Source organism: Talpa occidentalis, unplaced genomic scaffold, assembly GCF_014898055.3.
Source record: "Talpa occidentalis isolate TD23 unplaced genomic scaffold, MPIMG_talOcc4v2.1 talOcc4.4, whole genome shotgun sequence".
Classification (NCBI taxonomy): domain Eukaryota; kingdom Metazoa; phylum Chordata; class Mammalia; order Eulipotyphla; family Talpidae; genus Talpa; species Talpa occidentalis.
This window is the reverse complement of record NW_023604295.1, coordinates 74,476,855-74,497,613: the sequence shown is the minus strand read 5'-3', so window position 1 is coordinate 74,497,613 and position 20,759 is coordinate 74,476,855. Positions and strand designations below refer to the sequence as shown.

General features: G+C 34.7%; 1 long non-coding RNA gene across 1 annotated transcript; it reads right to left on the bottom strand.

Moving 5' to 3' along the window:
• Positions 1-247: 247 nt before the first annotated feature.
• On the bottom strand, positions 248-12,853 carry LOC129146752 (uncharacterized). The gene is made up of 4 exons (XR_008553918.1): positions 12,802-12,853; positions 2,214-2,321; positions 1,115-1,179; positions 248-363 (listed from the first exon to the last, which is right to left on the bottom strand). It is a non-coding gene; the product is annotated as an uncharacterized LOC129146752 (long non-coding RNA).
• Between the last annotated feature and the right edge of the window lie 7,906 nt (positions 12,854-20,759).

The window sequence follows — 20,759 nt, the reverse complement described above, 5'->3', positions numbered from 1 at the left end:
ACAAGCAAGATTTAAAATGGTGATATTTTAGGAGCACGTATTCACTCACCTTGAAAGTTTTAATGAGAAAAACAAGAACAACTAAACAGTCTCTCAACATGACCAGGCATTTCTGGAAAATTCTTTTTTGAGTCATCAGTGTATATCCAGGTATTTAGCTTTTAATGACACATTGTCACAGAAATGTTTGACTTTAGTAGTTGTGTTTACTTGATCAATGAATTAAGAAGGAAGTAGGAACAAAATTGCTGTTTCTTCTGTGGCATTCATTGATTCATTTTTATTTTTTTCTTTTGGAGTACAGCTCAGTAGGGGCAGCAAAGAACTTTATTCCATGCAAATGGTCAGAGATCTGTAGAGTATCTGTTAAAGAAATTGCATTTTGGGGGAGGTTTATTAATTTATTTTTTGATTGATTGACTTATTTATACAAGCACTGTGTACAGCCAGGAATATGGAAGGGTGAGATAATTCACCAGAGCCAGAGTGGGGAGCAGAGCAGGCAGAGTGACGAAGTATACTCCTGAGGGGAGCAGCGGGCAGCAGGAGAGGTCTGCGAGCCATGTGGGACCCTGGGGCGGGGGATCGAACTGCCGCTGCAGAGGATGTGGGTAGCTTTGCAGCCCAGCGCTCAACCTCTGCACCACTGGGGAGGCCCTCGGGGGAGGTTTAAATAAGAAACACTTATCACTTAAGTAAGTGAAATGGATTATCCTGCATCAGGAATAGAACACTTAGCAATGGCTGTCCTTGTTCAGTCCCCCTCATCTCTTCTATATGACCTCAAACATTTTATATTTTCATTAAAGATGGTAGGGCTAGTTATTGATAATCTGTTTTCCTTTAATCATAGAAATATTTTCTTTCCTCTCTTCCTATTTCACATGTAGGATTTAGATTATATTGAAAATCAAGTCAGGTATTGATGCTGGTCTATGTGAAAGAAAGAAGTGCATGGAATGATATTATCCCCTTTTCAAGATATTGGAAGCACCAAATCCACCTCAGATTTCTCTATATGAGAGAAGTTATCTAAAGTCCACAATGTAAAATCATCAATGGGATCACAGGGAAAAATATTCCAGATTTGGAACTAAAGTGTACTTTTTGCTACCTTGTTTCTCTTTGAATGTTTCCTCAAAATGCATTTCCAGTTGCCATTCAATATGAATTGTTGAGCTAATGAAATAGGAAAATGAGAAAATATATCACAAAAGGTATTTTTTAACATGATACATATTTTACACTGGGTGTGAGGTATACATTGCATTTGCATAGATCATAGATGAGAACTGATACTTTAATAATGAAAGGAAGTTGGAAGATTTAGAGAAAATTGGGTAGCTGGAATTTTTTTTATATTGATTTTGGAATTCTGTTTATTCACATATAAATTCTAGACTAGAAGGCATAGAATCAGAGCTAATATTTTGCAAATAGAATGAAAACATTTTTACTGATTTTTGAAGTTCTTTAATTATAGAACTCATGTCCTTTTAATGTGTTGTGGGGAATATTTATTTCTAACTTACTATTCATTAAAATAATTCACTAATGTATATTAACAACATTAGTTGTTGGTTTTTATAAGGGGTTTAAAAAGAAGGAAAAATATCATGATTTAAGAATAGCTAGAAGGTGGTAAAGGTGAGGAAAGTTTAGGATATGTTCAAGTAATTGGCTAGAATTATCACATTTATCTCTCTGGGTCTTGAACTGAGGAAAGAAACTCATTAAGTGAAGATTATGAACTTTGCTCCCCTTAACCTTCCAGAAGAACTTTCAATTATTTAAATGTGTTATTTACCTTTTTTTCTCCTTTTGCATGAATAGCCACACTTTTATTTATTTTTGATTTTAACGATTTGTCAGTGAAAAGAAAACCCTTGATACAAAAACTCCATCATAGAACCATTAGCAAATTTTTCATTATGCTTCTGTTTTACAATAATCAATTTCATATACCTTTTCTTATTTTTTTCATTTGCAGTCTGTTTAATATCATGTCATAAATCTGAATAGGGCTTCCTCCTTCCCCAATCGCATTAAAATAGCAGTTTTAATATCTTCTTCCTGGGTTTCTTATCACCAAGAAAACATATCCAGTAGCAGAGATCATGGTGGAGCTGTTTTGGATTACTAAAATTTTATTACTTCCATAAAATTTGTCACGGCACATTTACAAATAGGTTGTGAATCATCGACTACTACACCTGTCAGGAGATGATGTGGGATCCTTTCAAATATCACATCAGGCCTTCAATTGCAGCTTTCCTGACATTCTATGATGATGCAGACATGAAACTTAGGAAGCTTCAATTCTGAGGAAGAACATAGGGACAAAATGGAGCAGTGGTAGAGTACCCAGAAGCCAGTAGCATTTAAACAAAGAGGTAACTGCAATGATAAATGAATTTAACAGAGATTGAATAATTGTCTCATGCTGTGACTTTGCTTTTTTTAAGTGCCTAGTATGGCTGTTCCCAAACAAAACTGTGAAATAAGGAAAACTATAACTTTTCTATTTACATACTTTGTAGTGCTTTTATTTTTAAAATTATTTTTTAAAGATTTATTTATTTATGCATACAAGAACTGGAGTACAGGCCAGAAGTGCAGGGGGTGGTGAGAGGATTCACCAGAGACGGAGTGGGGAACAGAAAAGGCAGATTGACTGAAATACACTGCTGATAGGAGCAGGAGGTGAGTCAGGAGAGGTCTGCTGCACCATGTGGATTGCTCCCTCGCTAGCCAGGGATCGAACTCATGCTGCAGTGGCTGCTGATAGCCTCGTACGTTGCGTCTTAATCCCTTGTGCCACCAGGGAGGTCCACTTTGTAGTGCTTTTAATCAATGTTTATTAAGAACCTGTAGGAACTGGGCTAAGTATCTAGAATCTTGAGATATTCAATTGAAAAAGAACCATCCATAAGAGCTCATAGTTTAAGGTTTATTTCAGTTATATAAATACTGAGAAATAGGTATTCAAAGGTGAATAGGAGTAGAAAAATATCCTCAATCTCAAATTCAGAGGTCCATGGAACTTTCTTATAAGAAGAGACACTTAGCTGATAATTGAAAGAAGATTAGAAGCTGGGAAGATGGGCTTTAGGCTGAAAGGGCATGAGTAAAAGAACAGAAATTTAGCATTGTATTAGATATTCTAGGAATTGCACATAATGCAACATGACTGGAGGCAGCAGTGGTTGTGTGATGCTCGGGCAGAGAAGGTAAGTCCCTAAATATGAAGGACTTTCAAAGTTAAGCCAAAGCATTTGTACTCTATCCTAGACACTATTGTAAGTCATAATAGTATTCTAAGGGGAAAATGAATATTAATATTTCTCTTAGCAAGGTCAGTGTCAGCCATGAGAGTAGAATTTGGACAGGTGCTACAGTGGAAGCCAGAGATCAGTTCTAATTCTGTGTTAGAATCTGGAAAGAAAAATAAAAGTAAAAGATTAAACTGCAGGGGTGGTAAAGGGAATGAAGGCTGGCTCCAGGCCAAAATTATGACAGAAACAAGGCTTATTTAAAGAGCAAGATGCATAGGATTTGTAAACTGGTTGGATTTTTAGGTGCTGAATAATTCACTAGATAAACAAGTTTCATTTTCTGAGAAGGGAAAAAAAATATGAAAAGGAGCACAAATGATGAGTTTGCTTTTAACCGTGTTGTTTTTGATTTGTCTGTAGGAAAACCAGGATAAGACATAAAAGAAGGATTTCAGGAGGCAGTAAAACCTGGTAGAGTGATTAAAACATGATTAAAAAGAGTGAATATTTGTCAGAAAATTTGTTCTGACAAATCCTTGAACCTTAAAGAAGCTGTTGGTCTCTCCAAGCCCCAATTTCTTTATTGGTAAAGGAAATCATATTTACCTCAGAGACATGCTTCATTCCCAAGCAAGACTCTCTATTACAGTGTGCTTTCTCTTAAGATGAAAGGAAAAAAAATTCTGTGCTTAAGACATTGGCCATATGCGGGGTCCTGTAGGATGGGAGACAGGAGCTTCTATAGCACACAGAGCAGTCGCATCTATGTAGTGAACTGTGTCTAAATGAAAAACTAAACTTCCTAAAATTCCAGAACATAATGGATGTTCTCCTTCTCTCGATTCCATGATTTTTGTGAGACTACCTAGGTGATCAGATGTCATCTACCTCATAGCAGTCAATTAACATACCAATAAGCATTTTTTAAAAAGTTTGTCTTGGTAGTTTTGAGAAAGGGTGTCTTGTGATCATTTCATTAACTTTTATAACCTGAAGATGATGAAAGTTCATTTTTTTTAGTTTTGTTAGAATTGGAATCTTTTAATGTTCCTCAAACTATCTGTCATTCATTGATTTAATAAATATTTTCTGTCACTATGCGCCAGACACTGTTTTGGATACTTATTTAGTACAAGTATGTTTCGACATAGGACAGATAAATAAATAATGATTTCAAATGGAAGTAAGTATAAAATTCAAACCAAATGACTTCAGGTGGCGATATACATGAAACAAATAAATTGCGATAAAGAATAAATGTGGGGCCTCCCCGGTGGCGCAAGGGGTTAAGACACAACCTATGAAGCTAACTGCCGCTGCTGCAGCATGAGTTCGATTCCCAGCCAGGGAGGTACCCACATGGCGCAGCCGACCTCTCCTGACTCTCCCACTGCTCCCCTCAGCAGTGTATTTCAGTCAATCTGCCTTTTTTGTTCCCCACTCTGTCTCTGGTGAATCCTCTCACTCCCTGCACCTCTGGCCGGTACCTCCGTTCTTGTATGCATAAATAAATAAATCTTTAAAAAAAGAATAAATGTGAATTTTAAAAATTAACATGTTTTAATGGAAACTTGCATATTTGCTTAAATAAGGAAAAGTCTGACACAGAGAACTGGGGGTTCAAGTGTTTCACACAGAAGGGGGAACAAGGCAGGCTCCAGCCTATTTCCGAGTAACAGAAATGTTGACAGTGTCTCCAGTGCTGCAGTAAATAGGAGGAGGTCTGATGAGGGTTGTGACTGGGAAGGAAGCATGAATGATATGTATAAGACATTATATACATGGGTAAAAGTTGTATTTTATATCAAAACAGTGAAAAAATCCTCTGGAAAATGTAGAGCAGAGGCATGAGATGATGGGATGCATAGCTCAAAAAGGTAATGGGGCAAGACAGGGAAATGGTGAGGGCAATACCATTAACCTAGTTATATAGGACAATCTTCTGCTACAGGGACCTCCTAGTTAAGACTGGCAGAACTGGCAAGAAAATCATGGCTTAATGTCAATCAAAGAAACATGTAATTTAATAAAAGGGATTTTTTTTTTTGCCTACTGGAAACTATCATTAAATCATCCTTCAACAACATCAGAGAAAATCCATAAAGAAAGTCATCTTTTTCATCTTAAAATATTTATTTTCCCAAACTCAACTCTACATTTTATCTTTTTAATCACACTTTAAAAATAGTAGCAAAATGACTCCTTTTCCATCTTTCCTTGATTTCTATGCAAAAGAATATAATGCATTATGATTTCTTCAAAGCATTCAACTCTTAAAGTAGATTTCATTTCAAATATTTTAAGAGCTAAAAAGCTAAATAAAACCATATTTTACAGTGAAGAAGAAAGAAGTATAAGGAATTTATTTAAATAAGATCAGCACTGTAAATCCAAACCTTTTTTAAGTTGCAAGACACAGTTTAACTGCTAAGTAGCTGGTGAATGTTTGACATATACGCTATGTGGTACAATTCTGCAGAAAGGAGACATAACAGGGAGAATGAAATTTTGATACGTAATAGTTATAGAACAAAAGTTATTTAATAGAAGGTCCATATTTCTGGTTGCATTTCATCCCAAACTAACAATTTATTTACATGTTAAAGGCATTACCATGTACTATCAAAATAGTAAGCTTTGGGAAAAATGTAATTATTCAAGAGGGGAATTTATAACTAAGCTGTCATATTGAATGTTCTTAACTATAGTAGAGAATTTGGAAGTGGAATCTGAACAACTGAAATGAATCTGAATAGATAGGTACCAACTTGTCAAAGGCAATTTAAACATATTGATTAGAATATCTTGAAAAAATAAAAATTCTAAATGATATAATTATTGAATTTTATGGCATTTGGATTATAAATGGAAAGATTGCAAATTATTAACTTGAATAAGGAAAAAGATGATTCTAGTGTGGCATTTTTGTTTTGGGTATTTTAATTTTTATTCTGAGTAAACTATTTTTAAAAAGATGATATGGTAACCTTCACTTTACATTGGATGTTAGCAATATGATCATCACTTCGTCACGTGCATCACTTACTTTTGAACATGGATGAAAAACCCTCTTTATTTCCAGCACCCTTTCTCCCATCACACTGTTTAATGCTGAGTCTCCACCACCCAGAACTGTTGCCTGTGATATGAACAGAATTACCAAGGACCTATCATTCTTCCCTTACTCTTTGTTTTATCCTCTTTCATTTCCCACAGTCACCAAATGAGACCATCAACTTTTTTCTATTATTTCTTGTTAGCATCATAGTATAAAGTGCCCTCATTGGTTAAGCTCAATTGCATATTTTTAAAACCTGTCTATTATCCATTATCTACCACCATGATCATTTTCATAGCAATGTTGATGTTTAAAAATATGGATTTATTTTCATTGCAGTTAGAATAATCCCAGACCTCTTTGTTCTGGACCACAGAGCCTTTCATGAACTGGTTCTCATTCACCTATTTAATATGAACACTTTCACTCACTAAGATGCCCCCACAATATTCTTTTCTCTGTTGCTCTGATACCTGAAACATGTTGCTGGTGATGGTTTCTGCACTAACAAGTCTACTGAGATTTCGCCTCACTCTATTATTATTTTATTGGTGTTCTCATAATACATGGTTTAAATATCATCTTCAATGAGACAGTTTTGCTGAACTCGTGATCGACATACTTATCACATCACCTTGTTTAATTCTCTGAATAGTATTTGCTACACTCATATAACTTCAGAGGATTTAGAACTGCTATGGGAACAGAATGTTTTCTGTCCTGGTATTCCTGTATACCCAGTCTTAGATTATTGTCTGGCATATGGTAGAAACTATGTATGTGAGCATATTTATATACAGTATAATACATAGTACATATGCATATGTGTAACAGCATGTCCTCAAATAACATTAATTCATTCAATGTCATTTTATAACATTGATGAGAAAAAAAGATGCATGTCAATGTTGAATGAAAGCATGTTACATATTATTTCACTTGAAGTTTACTTTCCAAGAATCTATTGATGACAATAAGACAGCAATTACTCTGTATATATGAGCATATATACATGTGTGTATATATGTGTGCACATATGTAATATATATGGGTGTGTATGTGTGTGCATATATATATGATATATGTATCATATATATGATTGACTACATGACTAATGAATGGGCATTTGGATCCAATGGCATTGAAATGTCAGCTTTGAATATTTAAGTGATTAAATCATTCAGATTATGCTTGTATTATTCTACCATATCTATTTTTAAAATATATTTCTGAACACTTATATAGAATTTATAGAGCCCTGTTTAGAGAACAAGTTATTTATTCACTAATTTTTATTTAACAAATATTGAGCAGGCAGACACTTTTCATCTGCGAGTGCTTGAAGACTCAGATGATATTAATATCAGTCTTTTCCAAAATTGGGCCCAGATGCACTGTCTGTGAAGCAGCTGCTTTAGCCCTCTATTTCTGATCGTTAATTGTTTGACTTTTTTCTGCATATGTCAAAATTTTCAGACCACTTAGATCTATCCTCTCTACTTATAGGTCATCATTGAGTAATTTTTATTTTGGACTTCCCAACAGGTTGGTACAAGTAAGCAGATCTATTAATACTGACCGCCATCTGCAAAGCTCTAAATATAACTTGTTGATGGTTAGAATCTGCATTTTACTAAAGGAAAGGCAGGTAATAATAATAACAAAGCATGATAAGTGTTCTCAAGTATTTTAAAATCTTTTTGGTTTGTCCTTTCTCTTATTAGCATTTTTCTTTCCTGCTTAATAGTGTTTGGATTCGAGAGGAATAAGGCATCCCTCTCACAATACTTCATTTGGTTTCTAGTTCATTTCAGATAGGAGGAAAAACTTATAAGGACTCTAACTCTCAAGATTAATTGTAAATTTCCAAAATGCCTTTGCCAAACTCTCAAAAGCATTCAGACAATTATCATTCCCTTTTGTGAAAGGAAAAAAAGCAAAACTGTAGCTTACTTAATTGGAATATATGTAATGTGAGGGTCTAAGGACATTAAATGCTATTTAGAAGCAGTTTATGCTATTACCTACCCCTTTATATAACTATTACTAAGGCACTAATGGTGTATACATTTTGAGGGAGGCAAAGAACATGAATACTACTCTTAACTTGCTTTTATCTTCCCTATTTTTATGATTTACTTCTTTATTTTCCTCAAGCTTAATTGAATTTCATTTTAAAAGTTAACTTGAATGAAAAACTATCTTCTATTAAACAGTAGGGCAATAAGGTGAAAAGGGAGTGGATATAAGATAGATAAACTTGTAAAACAGACAAGGGAATTATAGATGTATACGGTTTTCAACCTAAACAAATTCATTTGTCAGCAGGGAAACTATTTAGAGTGAAGAAGATTATTTTTGCTGCGTATATGCAAAGTGTGCATAATAAGTCATTTAAATCAAGGTTATACATTGTCTTTAGGCAATTATTCTCTTCTCTATTTGTCATATGTAAAACTCCAATTGTAAGCAATTTTGAACTGTTATTTTGTTGCAATTATGCACTCCTTTGACAAAGGATAATGATTTATTTAAGAAAGAATATGCTGCTGGGTTACATTGTAGAATTTATAGTGTAACAGGGAGAAATAATTAACCAAGCAGGTACATAGGAGAGTGGTGGATGCTAGTGAACAGTCTGAAATAAATCAACTTATTAAAGGATTGTTGCCTGCACTTTAAATTCTTCATAGTTAAACCTGCTCATTCACATTTGGGCAAAATATTCACCCAGGATGAAAATTTAATTTTGACCTCTTCCTATCCGATGAGACTAGTTTTATTGCAACAGAGTCAGCTGGTGTCTTTTTGGTAAGCTACTTAGAAGGTGACGTTAAGCAAGTGGAGACTAGAAAGGGGTCAGGAGAAGTCTGCATAACAAACTCTAAAAAACTCAAGCCCAAACTAAAAGTAGAGGCAAGACTCTTGGTCCATGTCAGTACCTCATACTGTGGACAAGGCGGGGCATTAGACTGAGAGGCTCATTTTAAAAGATTATGTCAGGCAGGGAATTTATGCATGAAGTTCTCTGAAGTCATAGGACAACAGAAAATCCTCTTGCTGAGTTTTAAAAAACAGATTTGTGGCACAGATCATATCACAGTATTTTTGTGCTGTTTTTTTCTAATAATTAACAGAAACATTTAAAATTAATAGCTGAATAATGACATATTTGTTGCACTTTTAATGTTTATTGTAGTTTTATATTTTTTAAGATTTTATTTATTTATGTATATAAGAATTGGGGAATAAGCCAGAGGTTTGGGAGGTGAGAGGATTCACCAAAGAGAGTGGGGAGCAGAACAGGCAGACTGATTGAAATACACTGCTGAGGGGAGCAGCAGGGAAGACAGGAGAGGTCTGCTGCGCCATGTGGGTAGCTCCTTGGCCAGGATTGAACTCAGGCCCTGAGACTCAGTCAGGAAAGCCCCTAATGTTTATTTTATGTGGTGTGGCATGTACATTTCCATTACCTAACACATCAATGAAGAAGATATGATCACAAAAAAGGAGAGTAGCAAGCATACTCTTAATCTTAAGTTTTACCCAGCCCAGTTGCTGGGATTCCAACTTCTTCCAATAGTTCCTTCCATATGCTGGCAGGGAGTGACTGGCTGTTCTACTGAGCAACTTTGCTGTTCATCTCTGTCACCTGTGGATGTCGGTTTTTCTGCTATGTCACTGCCCAGTTCTCTGCAACCTCCCATTATGTGTCCAAATCTAGGGATATTTTCCTTTCAGAATAGTATGACTTCTTTCAGAATTGCTGGTAGTTTTCTGCTAACTTTTTTTTGTCCTTGTGTTTCTCTCCCTAATACAAAACATCAAAAAATTTCCATTTCTCATGGGAGCTTGGGAGCAGGAGTCTTTCAGCTATTAAACAATATTCCAGATATTACAGAATTTATATTTGACCCATTCTTATTCAATATTTAATAGCTTTTGTTTTTTGAAAAACTTGTGTCCAGTTGCATCAGACTTGGATATAAAGATAAAACACATTTCAGTTTAAAATTATTCTCCTCCCCAAATCAACTCATGCCCATTGAATGTTTTCTGCTCTCCTAAGTTCATTTTTGCTTGTGATAATAAGGGAGCTCTGATCTTTCTTTCATAATAGTCTAACCCTGGTGTCCTGAGACCTGAGAATCAAAGCTTAAATCTTTCCCTACTTCTGTGCCAGACATCTTTGCAAATTTAACACCTATATCCACTTATTCCTGTAGTTATTACAGTGTATATGCTGTTTCTCCTCCCTCCCTGCTCTCCTGTCCTAGATCTTTATTAAAGATATTTCATTTTGATCTAGATACTATACAAATTACTACTGAAATTATGACAATATTTACAATGGTGCCCCCCTGGTGGTGCAAGGGGCTAAGTGCCGCACTGTGAAGCGGTTTACAGCCTCTGTAGCACAAGTTCGATCCGCAGCTGGCCAGGGAACGGCCCACAGACCTCTCCTGTCTAGCCCGCTGCTCCCCTCAACAGGGTACTTTGGTCAATCTGCCTGTTCTGTTCCCCACTCTCTCTCTGGTGGATTCTCTCACCCCCCGCACCTCTGGTCTGTACCCCAGCTCTTGTATGCATAAATAAATGATTCTTTAAAAAAAGGAAAATATTTACAATGTATTTGAAGATATAATTTTTGTAATTTAAAAAATTTTAGGAAAAATTTTAAGCCTGAAAATATGTATGTAGTAAAAATTTGTCTTTGAACAAAACTGATAGCTTATTATGTTTACAGTTTTTCAGCAACTATAATTAATTTATTGGATTAAAAACACAGCCAGGTGGTTCTTATCATTAAAGAGTTCACAAATTATTGGGGCAGAAAAATACTTATGGAAAAAAATGCAGGTGAATATGGCATAACAGGGGAGTAGATTCTGCTTAAGAATCATACAAAAATAAATATCACTTCATATTGAAAAGCATAGTGACCATTGTCTTATTTTAAAAAGATATGGAAAAACTCTAAAACTCAAAAGGCTGATATCAGTGAAAGCCTGATGTCAGTGATAGGCCTCTGGGAATAGATGTGACTGATATCAGAAGATATGCAGTGGCTGCTTACGGCAGTGGTTGTGCCTATGAATTTGGAGCTAACACACGAGTTCCATTCTTGACTTCTCCACTACTAGCTGTGTGACATCATCATGTTCTTAACATCTCTGATTTGAAGTTTTCTCACAGGTGGTATTTATGTTGTATCAGGGAGAAATTAACCAGTGATGAAGTGATTTATAGTGAGTCAGTAGATAGATAGGCAAGATAAAATCTATGCGGATTTAGAAAAGGGCAAGTTGGGAGAGAGACCACAGGACTTATCTATAGCTAAAATGACTTCATGCAGTATGCATAAATAATTCAATATGGACTAGAAAACTCGAGGCACGTGAGACAATCATTTAAAATAATTAAATTCAGAAGAAATGATTAATTTATACTTATAAGGTTGTAACAATTTGACAATAAATCTCTAACATTGAAAATTAAAAGATGAGTAAATACTGGCAGCAAATTCTTTTCAAGCCATTTATTAGATTCCATATAATATTAGTACATTCAAATAAAGTAAGGTAGTAAATATGAGGAATTGGAATATTTCATAGAGAATTTATACATTAGTAATATAGTGTCACAAAATATTTGTATAAATAATAGATTATTAGTATTAGTATATTTTTGATAATATTATGATATATATGATAATATATATCATAATATAGTCATATGTGTACAATTTTATTTTCCTCAACTGGGTTTATACATATATGAGAATAGTTACTTGCCCTTGACTTATGCAGACTAGAATCTACTTGTTCACATTGTTAACTTGTGTAGAAGCTCATTTTCCTAACTGACAATATATAAGCAAACTTGAAGACAGCTTTTCCAAATCATCACAAGTTCCAGAATCGAATGATATTTTATCAACTCCCGCAGCGCTCCAGGTAAAAAGTGACTTATTTTGTTCAATGATTCAGATGACTGTCTTAATCTGAAGCATATTTTTCTACATAATGCTACATACTGGTTCATGAGAGATGGGTTGAAACTGTGTATTACAATAAGGACCAGTAATCAGCTGAGTATATCTGAGTGACAGGCTGTGTTACATGTCTACTTAATACATGCACATGATTGCATTTTTGATGTTGCATTAACAATAAAATACCATTAAGTTGCAAGTCAGTTCTTAAAATTGTTAAAAATGTTCAAACATGTTACTTTCTGTGTTTTTCTCCAACATTCAAAAGATACATTACATGACTTAGCATTTCTTCTCTTTGTACATTGTACCTCCAGAAGTATTCAGAACAGAAAATAACCACATAGTATTTATGTGAATTTCAGCTCATTACTGCAACTAATTTCTAGGTAAATAATAATAATATAGTTTATCAATTTATACAACTCATGTTCTTATAATTCATGTAAGTTGTAAATGAATTAAATACTAACAAGCAGAGTATATAGTGCTCATTCTCCCGCCTTCCAGCTCGCCAATGCTTCTTTTCCCCATAACAGTGCCCATTGATTCTGTCTTCTCTAGTCTACCAACTGATTCTATCATATCCATGGTAACAGCTGCTCTTTTTAGAGTGGCTATATTGTCATAATTTACAAATATCTCATAAAAGTGTGTATTTTTAAACAACATGTAAACAATGTTTGCCAATGTTTATGTGTTCTTGGGTTTATATTTGTCTCTTAACTCAAGCCTTGTGCTTATGCAAGTTCATATATCTGTGTACATATATATTTACATTATATGTTGTATATTTGCATTGTATATAATACTGGAAATTATGTTTATGCTGTATGTAAACATATAAAGTTACATATAAAATTATATATATACACACACACACATATATAAGATCTAGCTAGAATGAAAATTTTAGTCCCTAAACAAGCCACTATCTTTTGCCTTTGACCTTCCTTTGTACTTTACTTCCTCCCTCCCTCCTTTCTCTTTTTCCCTCCTTCCCTTCCTCTTCCCCTCCTTCCTTCCTTCCTTCCATTTACAACACTGTTTGTGATTCAGAAGTATAGGACCCTACCTCTCCAGGTGTATGTTACCACATCGCACCTACCATTAAGGCACCCATAGTCCTCTACGATAGTCCACTGTGTCTCCCCCCCCTTTCCACTTTCACCCTCCACTTCCTCTTCATGTTGCCTCAATTTTATAGTCCTATTACTGATGTTTGTTTTTGGTTTGGTGTTGTCTGACTCTTTGTTTTGTTTCTCTATATTCTACATATAAGTGAATTCATCCAGTATTTGTCTTTCTCATTCTTGCTTATTTCACAACATAGTCCCTTCCAGTTCCATTCATGTTGATGCAAATAGCAAGAGTGCATCTTTTTTTTATAGCTGTGTAGTATGCCATTATGTAAATATACCACATCTTAGTTCACTCCTCTGTCCTTGATGAATTAGGTTGTTTCCATAGACGTGCATGTTTCCCTTCAAATTAGTATTTTTTCATTCTTCAGGTAGATACCTAAGAATATAATTGCTGGATCATATGACAGATCTTTTTAAAATATTTTGAGAAAATTTTGTACTAAGTTCATAGGGCTGGATGAGTCCATATTCCCACTGACAGTATGTGAAATATCTTTTGCCTCCGCATCCTTGCTAACACTTGTTTCTGATCATTTCAACAGGGCGCATCTCCACAGCTGTGAGATAGTTACCTTGGACTTTACAATGCCTATCACTACACTCTTCCCCCAATACCTCTGATGTCATGCCCCTCCATCTCACTCTAACCGTCATTACACATTTTAACTATAAACACACCTTTTTCTTGGTTCATTGTTACAGGGTTCACATCATTCATTAACTCCTCTATAAAGATTTTGAGAATCTGGTCATTATCTCCTGTTATTGCAGTTTTCATGATTTAATTTTAATTTCTTATTCTTGGAAACTCTCCCTATATTCTCTGTGAGGAGGAATATTGTTTTCTAGTACACAGTTGTTCAGCCAGCCCCCAAATAACATTGTTTAATTCAACTTAGTGTTAATATAACATTGATGAGGAAAAAAATCTGTCTGACATAAAACAGAAAGATATTGTTAGAGGATGTAGTTTTCTTACAGTCATTTCTCCTAAACTTACAGCTTCCAAGAACTCATTAACTATGTTAAGTGAGAATTTGTTGTATTCCCAAAACCAAGCACTATTGGAAAATGCTAATTGAGTTAATGAAGAAATGAATGATGGAAAATTTGAATAAATAGAGGCCAGGTATTGTATGTATCTCCCTCACTAGACTTTGTCAAACACACAAATGATTTAATCACAGCTTCTCAGATCAGCACCTTATATTTGCAGACTGAAACTAGCATAAATTGTCACTGCTTTAAATTATTCCTTATTGGAACCAGGGAGAATAAAAACAGAAGTATTTTCATCATGGGTCATTATTTAATCCCCCAAAGCATAAAAAGCAATAATAAGTTAGGGGAATTGCTGGCCTCTGACTTATGTTCCTCTAATTTAGTGTCTTATCTTGAGATAAATATATTTGAAGTTTTTGCCTTAAACAAGGTTGACTCTGGATCAATTTCAGAAAACTACTTGTTATGCCTAGGATATACTTATCTCCTCCTGGTGCTTTGGGATGGAATCAAGGGATCATTCAGTCCAAGCACCTGATCCTATTTGCTGCCTATTTCAACACTCTTGTCAGCATCTTGTTTCCTAAATCTTGCAACATGATTCAGCTATGATAGATTCTATTAGTTCTTGATATTGACATTGTTCTCTGACAGTTCAGAAATCCCTGAAGCCCTTTGGAATATCTGAAAGCCAATCTAATAGCTTGTCAAGGGAAACTGACCAGACCCTGAGGTCAGATGGAGATATAATTAGGGAAAAAAAATAGATTAGCTTTAATTATCTGAATAGTTCAATGTCCCTTGCCAATTATTCATAACTGATTGTCTCTGCTTATTTCAGCTTTAGTCTGCTTATACTGTTAATCTAATTTATCTTTAAAAACTGTAGCTTTACCCCCTTAAATGCATGCTTAAACATACATATATACTTATCTCCATATGATAAAATTCTCTATGTAGAGTATCTCTCTTTCTTTATTGACTTGTTTCTATGAGGCTATTAATTTTGTGGTGAAGGTGACAGAAAAGGTTTACTCATTTTTATTTATATGTACATAATACAGTAATTTTTTTGAAATCCTCAGTAATAAAATGTGTGCCCAAAATCTTTAGTGAATAAAACTACTTTCATGGTTTGATTATAATAGAAAGCAGAGGGAACATTTTAATAATATGATTAAGATTTCTTTTAAATAACTCATTTTAAATTAATTTCTTGATTTATCTTGATTTATACAGAATGTCCTAACATAAAATATTTGTGGAGTTCAAATGAGGTATATATGTATTCTTATTAATTCTTTATGTAAAGCTGTACCTCCAAAAGGTACCAATTATTTTTTAATTTGGATGTGTTTTGATATGATATTTTATGAACTTGAAATCATTCTTAATAGAAAAATCTATAATTTTCTTGTATGACTTAAATATTGCCAACACTGCAAAGCTAGTGGAAGTATTGTATCAATAGAAAGACATGTCTGACACAAGTAAGTGCTCAAGATATAGTTGGTAATTTTTATGCTTCACAATCTTTTTCATTAACAATTCATTATAAAACTGTGCTATTTTTGTTAATTTGTTGAATCTGCATTTTACTTTTTAGTTTAAAAGATAATGACATTTGATAATATTTTGATTGAAGCCAGGAATGATAGTGTCTTTGTATAAAATAGAGACTCATACATTCTCCTATCTTTATTATTATTTTTAGTTGGTGATATATTTAATTTCTATTATTTTTTATATTAACATAATATCTACTTTTACAAAAATAAGAAACCCTCAAGCAGCTGTTTTGTACATTTGCAGTAGATGATCTTTAGAATCAGTTTCAATTTCTCACTGGGGTATTGATTAGGATGGCATTTAATTGAAAAGCTTATTTAGGGAGAAATGATATATACTTATACTGTTGAGTCTTCCTTTTTTTTAACCTAGAGACAGCCTTTCTCTCAGTAGTTGTGTTTGCAGGTGTCTCACCTATTGCTTGTCCTCCAATTACCCCACAAGCAAAAAATATCATTTGGTTATAAGGACATGTGAGTGCTAATTACAATTTCCACCAGTTTGACAGCAAATACATTCTGCATTACTTACCAAATCATACTTACACAGGTTCATAAATTTTGTCTGTACTCATTATTTTGTGGTATATCTTCTTTGCAAACAGGGGACAATGAACTAATTTTGGTAATTACATTCTTGCATTGTAATTCCCCTTTAATTTTCTTCTTGAAAGGACATTTCAATATAAAAATGCACACAGTCCTTTCCACTTTCTAAATAGTGATCAGAAATCTCAAGGGTAAAGGATTGCATAGGGAAGAGAGAGTAAAAGTGTCAGGGGCTGGTGGAAGGAGAAGATAACTGTTAATTTCATGGGGGGAGACAAAAGAATGGACAAGTATATAAAGGCTAAGGATGGCAGAGAAAAAAAAGGAGGAACACAAAAGGTATTTCCAGGTGTTGTAATTCCTCGTTGTAATTCCAAGTCTAAATAAAGAATTTGATGTATTTTGAAATTATTTTTGATTGCACAGATTATGTTTTATGATCCACAGCATCTCTGTGAGCCCTACCATCTAATTTTTTAAAGCTTTTCCTATACATTTTTATATTGCGCAGCATGGTTATTATTAAATCCAAGAAAACTAGTCAGTTTTTGCCAGCATTTTAATATTTACTCTTCACTGCTCAGTTCTCCCTCATATCTTATAGTAGGGATATAGTCTATAGTAGGGATGCTTCCTTCAAATTCCCCATCAGGGGACAATGGAGCATCTGTTTAGCACCTGCCACCTGTGAGCTCTAGCGCTAGTGTTGTGATAAGGGAATATGAGGAATGTACTTAAGATCACTTGGACAAGTCAGACCCACACTCTTAGAAAGCATGGTTATTTGCCTAGCTTGAATCTATTCCCTGCTTTCTCTGCCTAACCCAACCTCAGTTTGCTCAGATGTTGACAAACTAATCAGTCCAATTCATTTCATAGGAACTGGTTCCATCCTCAATTTCAGTGATGATTCATGATTTCTTTAAATCAACAAGCACATGTCATTCTCCTGGTTATTGAAATTTTAACTTCACATTCAGAGATAGGACCATATTTCCTGGGTGAGTGAGAGGCTCCCTTCCACAGGATGTTAGTAAGACGGCATATTCTCATGTGCTGCAGAAAGCCTTTATGTGATCCCAAGGGTTACCGTTTTAGGCTGAAGCCAGCAATGTGAACAGCAGAGCAAAGGAATGGAGAGAACTAAAGTCCCTGATGACATCATTAAACTTCTAAATCAATAATCCATGACATCTGTCTTCCCCTTGACTTCCTGTTATGGCAACTAATAATGTTTAAAACATTTTTAGCTGAGATTTCTATTTATAATTGAAAGCATCCTGAATGATATAACAGTTAATACGTAAATAAAAATTAGTATTATTCTAGTGTTTTCATCTGGAAGCCCTTATTTACTGCTATGTAAAATATGTGTCTAAATGTAGATATATATTTTCTGGGGCAAAATCTTACTTTTAGTGCAAAAAAATGTAGCTTTCTTCTCAAACATGCTTGTTTCATTAGTTTACCAACACTTTTTTTCAAACCTACCAACCTCTCCCTCTCCATTCCTTTTCCTTTGTTTTAATGTTGTGGTTTGTCAGTAAAATATAATGTAAATGTTTATGTGAACAGATTTGAAAATCTTCTCTCTTCTCTCCATCTTATGAAATTTGACTATGCTACTGATTCTTGATAAACTGAAATTCTCTAATATTATGCATTTTATAAAAATTAATAGTTGATTAATTTGTTGCACATTTTGTTTTAATATGTTTAGCTGCTCAATCTATTTGAATTCACATTTACAAGATCGAAAGGTTTGAGAGGACATGTTTGTGTTTTTGATTACTGTTAGTAGCATGACTATTGGTGATTAAAAATGTATCAGACCTTTCAATATTTCTGATTCATTTTTACTTTGAAAATAGAGAACTTTGATGATAAGTTTAAATTGAAAGTCACCATTGAGGAAACACTGAGTAAATAGTGTTTCACATTCTTTAAAATAAAATTCAAAATTGCAAAAATCTTGACCTCAAAATTCATTTTGCAAAATGTAATAACTTTCTTTACTCAGTTGTTCATGCAGCAAATGAGTCATGCAGGGAGCCACATAAAACCTTCAAATATGTAAAACTGAACATCAAGGACATGTACTTTGTTTTTTATAACCTTGTATTTCTACACAGAAAATACTGTCACCTTGATGCTCTTCCAGTAGGAATTAGTATTCAGGAAAAAAAGGCAAATTGACCAGAAGAAAGGCAGATCTCTATTTTTGAACATGAATTACATTTAGACTGCAATTGTTGGTTAAGACTACCTGAAAATATCTTGGATTGTGGGTGAGCAACCTCTAATCTTATTCTTTGCCAGAACACAGAAGAGACACAAATGATGAGAGATTAGTTTTACAAACTCAAAGGACTATATGGAAGGACACGAAAAGGTGATAAAATGCAGATTCATGTGACAAAAATTATCTTTCTAGGGTATCAAGCCTGGATGATGGGCTAAATTATCCAACATCATCAGATACAAGTTAATAAATAAAAAGGGCCTCCCTGGTGGCACAAGGGGTTAAGTCTCAGCACTATGAAGCTATCCACAGCACTGCAGGACAAGTTTCATCCCCAGCCAGGGAGCTGACCCACTTGGTGCAGCAGACCTCTCGTGTCTCACCTGCTGCTTCCCTCAGCAGTGTGTTTCAGTAGATACACCTATTCTGCTCTCCATTCTGTCTCTGGTGAATCCTCTCACCACCAACAAAACCCCCTGCACCTCTGGCCTACACCCCAGCTCTTGTATTCATAAATAAATGTCTTTTAAAAATAAATAAATAAATAAATAAATAAGCAGGTTTTTTTTCAACATCCTATGAAAACGATTATGTCCTGCATTTTGTGATTTTGTGTTGAGGGAAGGGTGGCTTTTTCCAGGTGGAAGTTTTAAAGTCCATGCTCTAATTCTCATTCACCAGGGTGTATGCTCACTGCCTCCAGCAGTGCAGTGGACATAGTAAGTGCTCTCTATACTTGGATATGAGCAAATATAAAAGTATTATGCATCCTGGTCACAAATCTTTTCCTGCTATAATACTTATTACAGATTAACATTCACAAGGGAAATATCTCGCTCTGCAGATAGACTTATATCATCATTCAAAAAATATCTTTTTTAAAGATTTATTTATTCATACATACAAGAACCGGGATACAGGTCAGACACGCGGAAGGGTGAGAGGATTCACCAGAGACAGAGCAGGCAACAGAACAGGAAGACTGAGTGAAATACACTGCTGAGGGGAGCAGTGGGCGAGACAGGAGAGGTCTCCGCGCCATGTAGGACCCTTGCCAGCCGGCCAGGATCTAACCCGCGCTGCAGAGGCCGAGACAGTTCCATAGCGCTGCACTCAACCGCCTGCACCACCAGGGGAGGCCCTCAAAAAATATTTTGAAGGAAGTAAAACTCTCAATAACTTGTGATCATAGCAATCATTAACATCACAGGATCTTGGCAGAGATAAGAGAGTCTTGCAATTATGTGTAAATATCTAGTGCTCCTTGCAACACTTTTTTTTTTCAATAAAAATTGTATATGATGTTTTATAAAATGAACTTTAAATTCACTTCATTCTACTTAAAAATAATTTGCATTCCTGATTATCAGCAAACATTTCCTGCACACCTGACAATCTCAGAAAGTTACCACAGATCCTTCTATTTGCATAATATGTGCTTTTACGGCCCAGTTTTCCTTCTCAAATGTGAGCTCTAGACATTTGAATTAGTAGGATTCATGATTTTATTTTACTGCCTGACAATGTCTCCATTAAAATAGTTTTTACCTCGAGTTGATGGTTCTCAAATTATAATCCAAATGTTTTGACCTTACCATCACTGCAAATATGTATGAAATGTGAAGAAAATCTTGCCCTCAATTTTCTGATTCATTTACTCATCAAACTATCTTATTAAAGCCACTTCATATTCAGGAAACTTCTTAGCAAATTATTTCCAGCTTATTTCATAGTCCTAGGAAGTTGACACTTACTAACCCAACCTAAATCCCTATAGATTCTCTTTAGCGTATAATTCAGAGCTCACACAGATCTTCTGTTGCTAGAATCAATGGGTAGATGAATCAACAAATCCTCACTAAAACATTTATTTTAAATAACTCAACCAAATTTCTGCCAGCTATTCATTCCCAATCCCCCTCTTC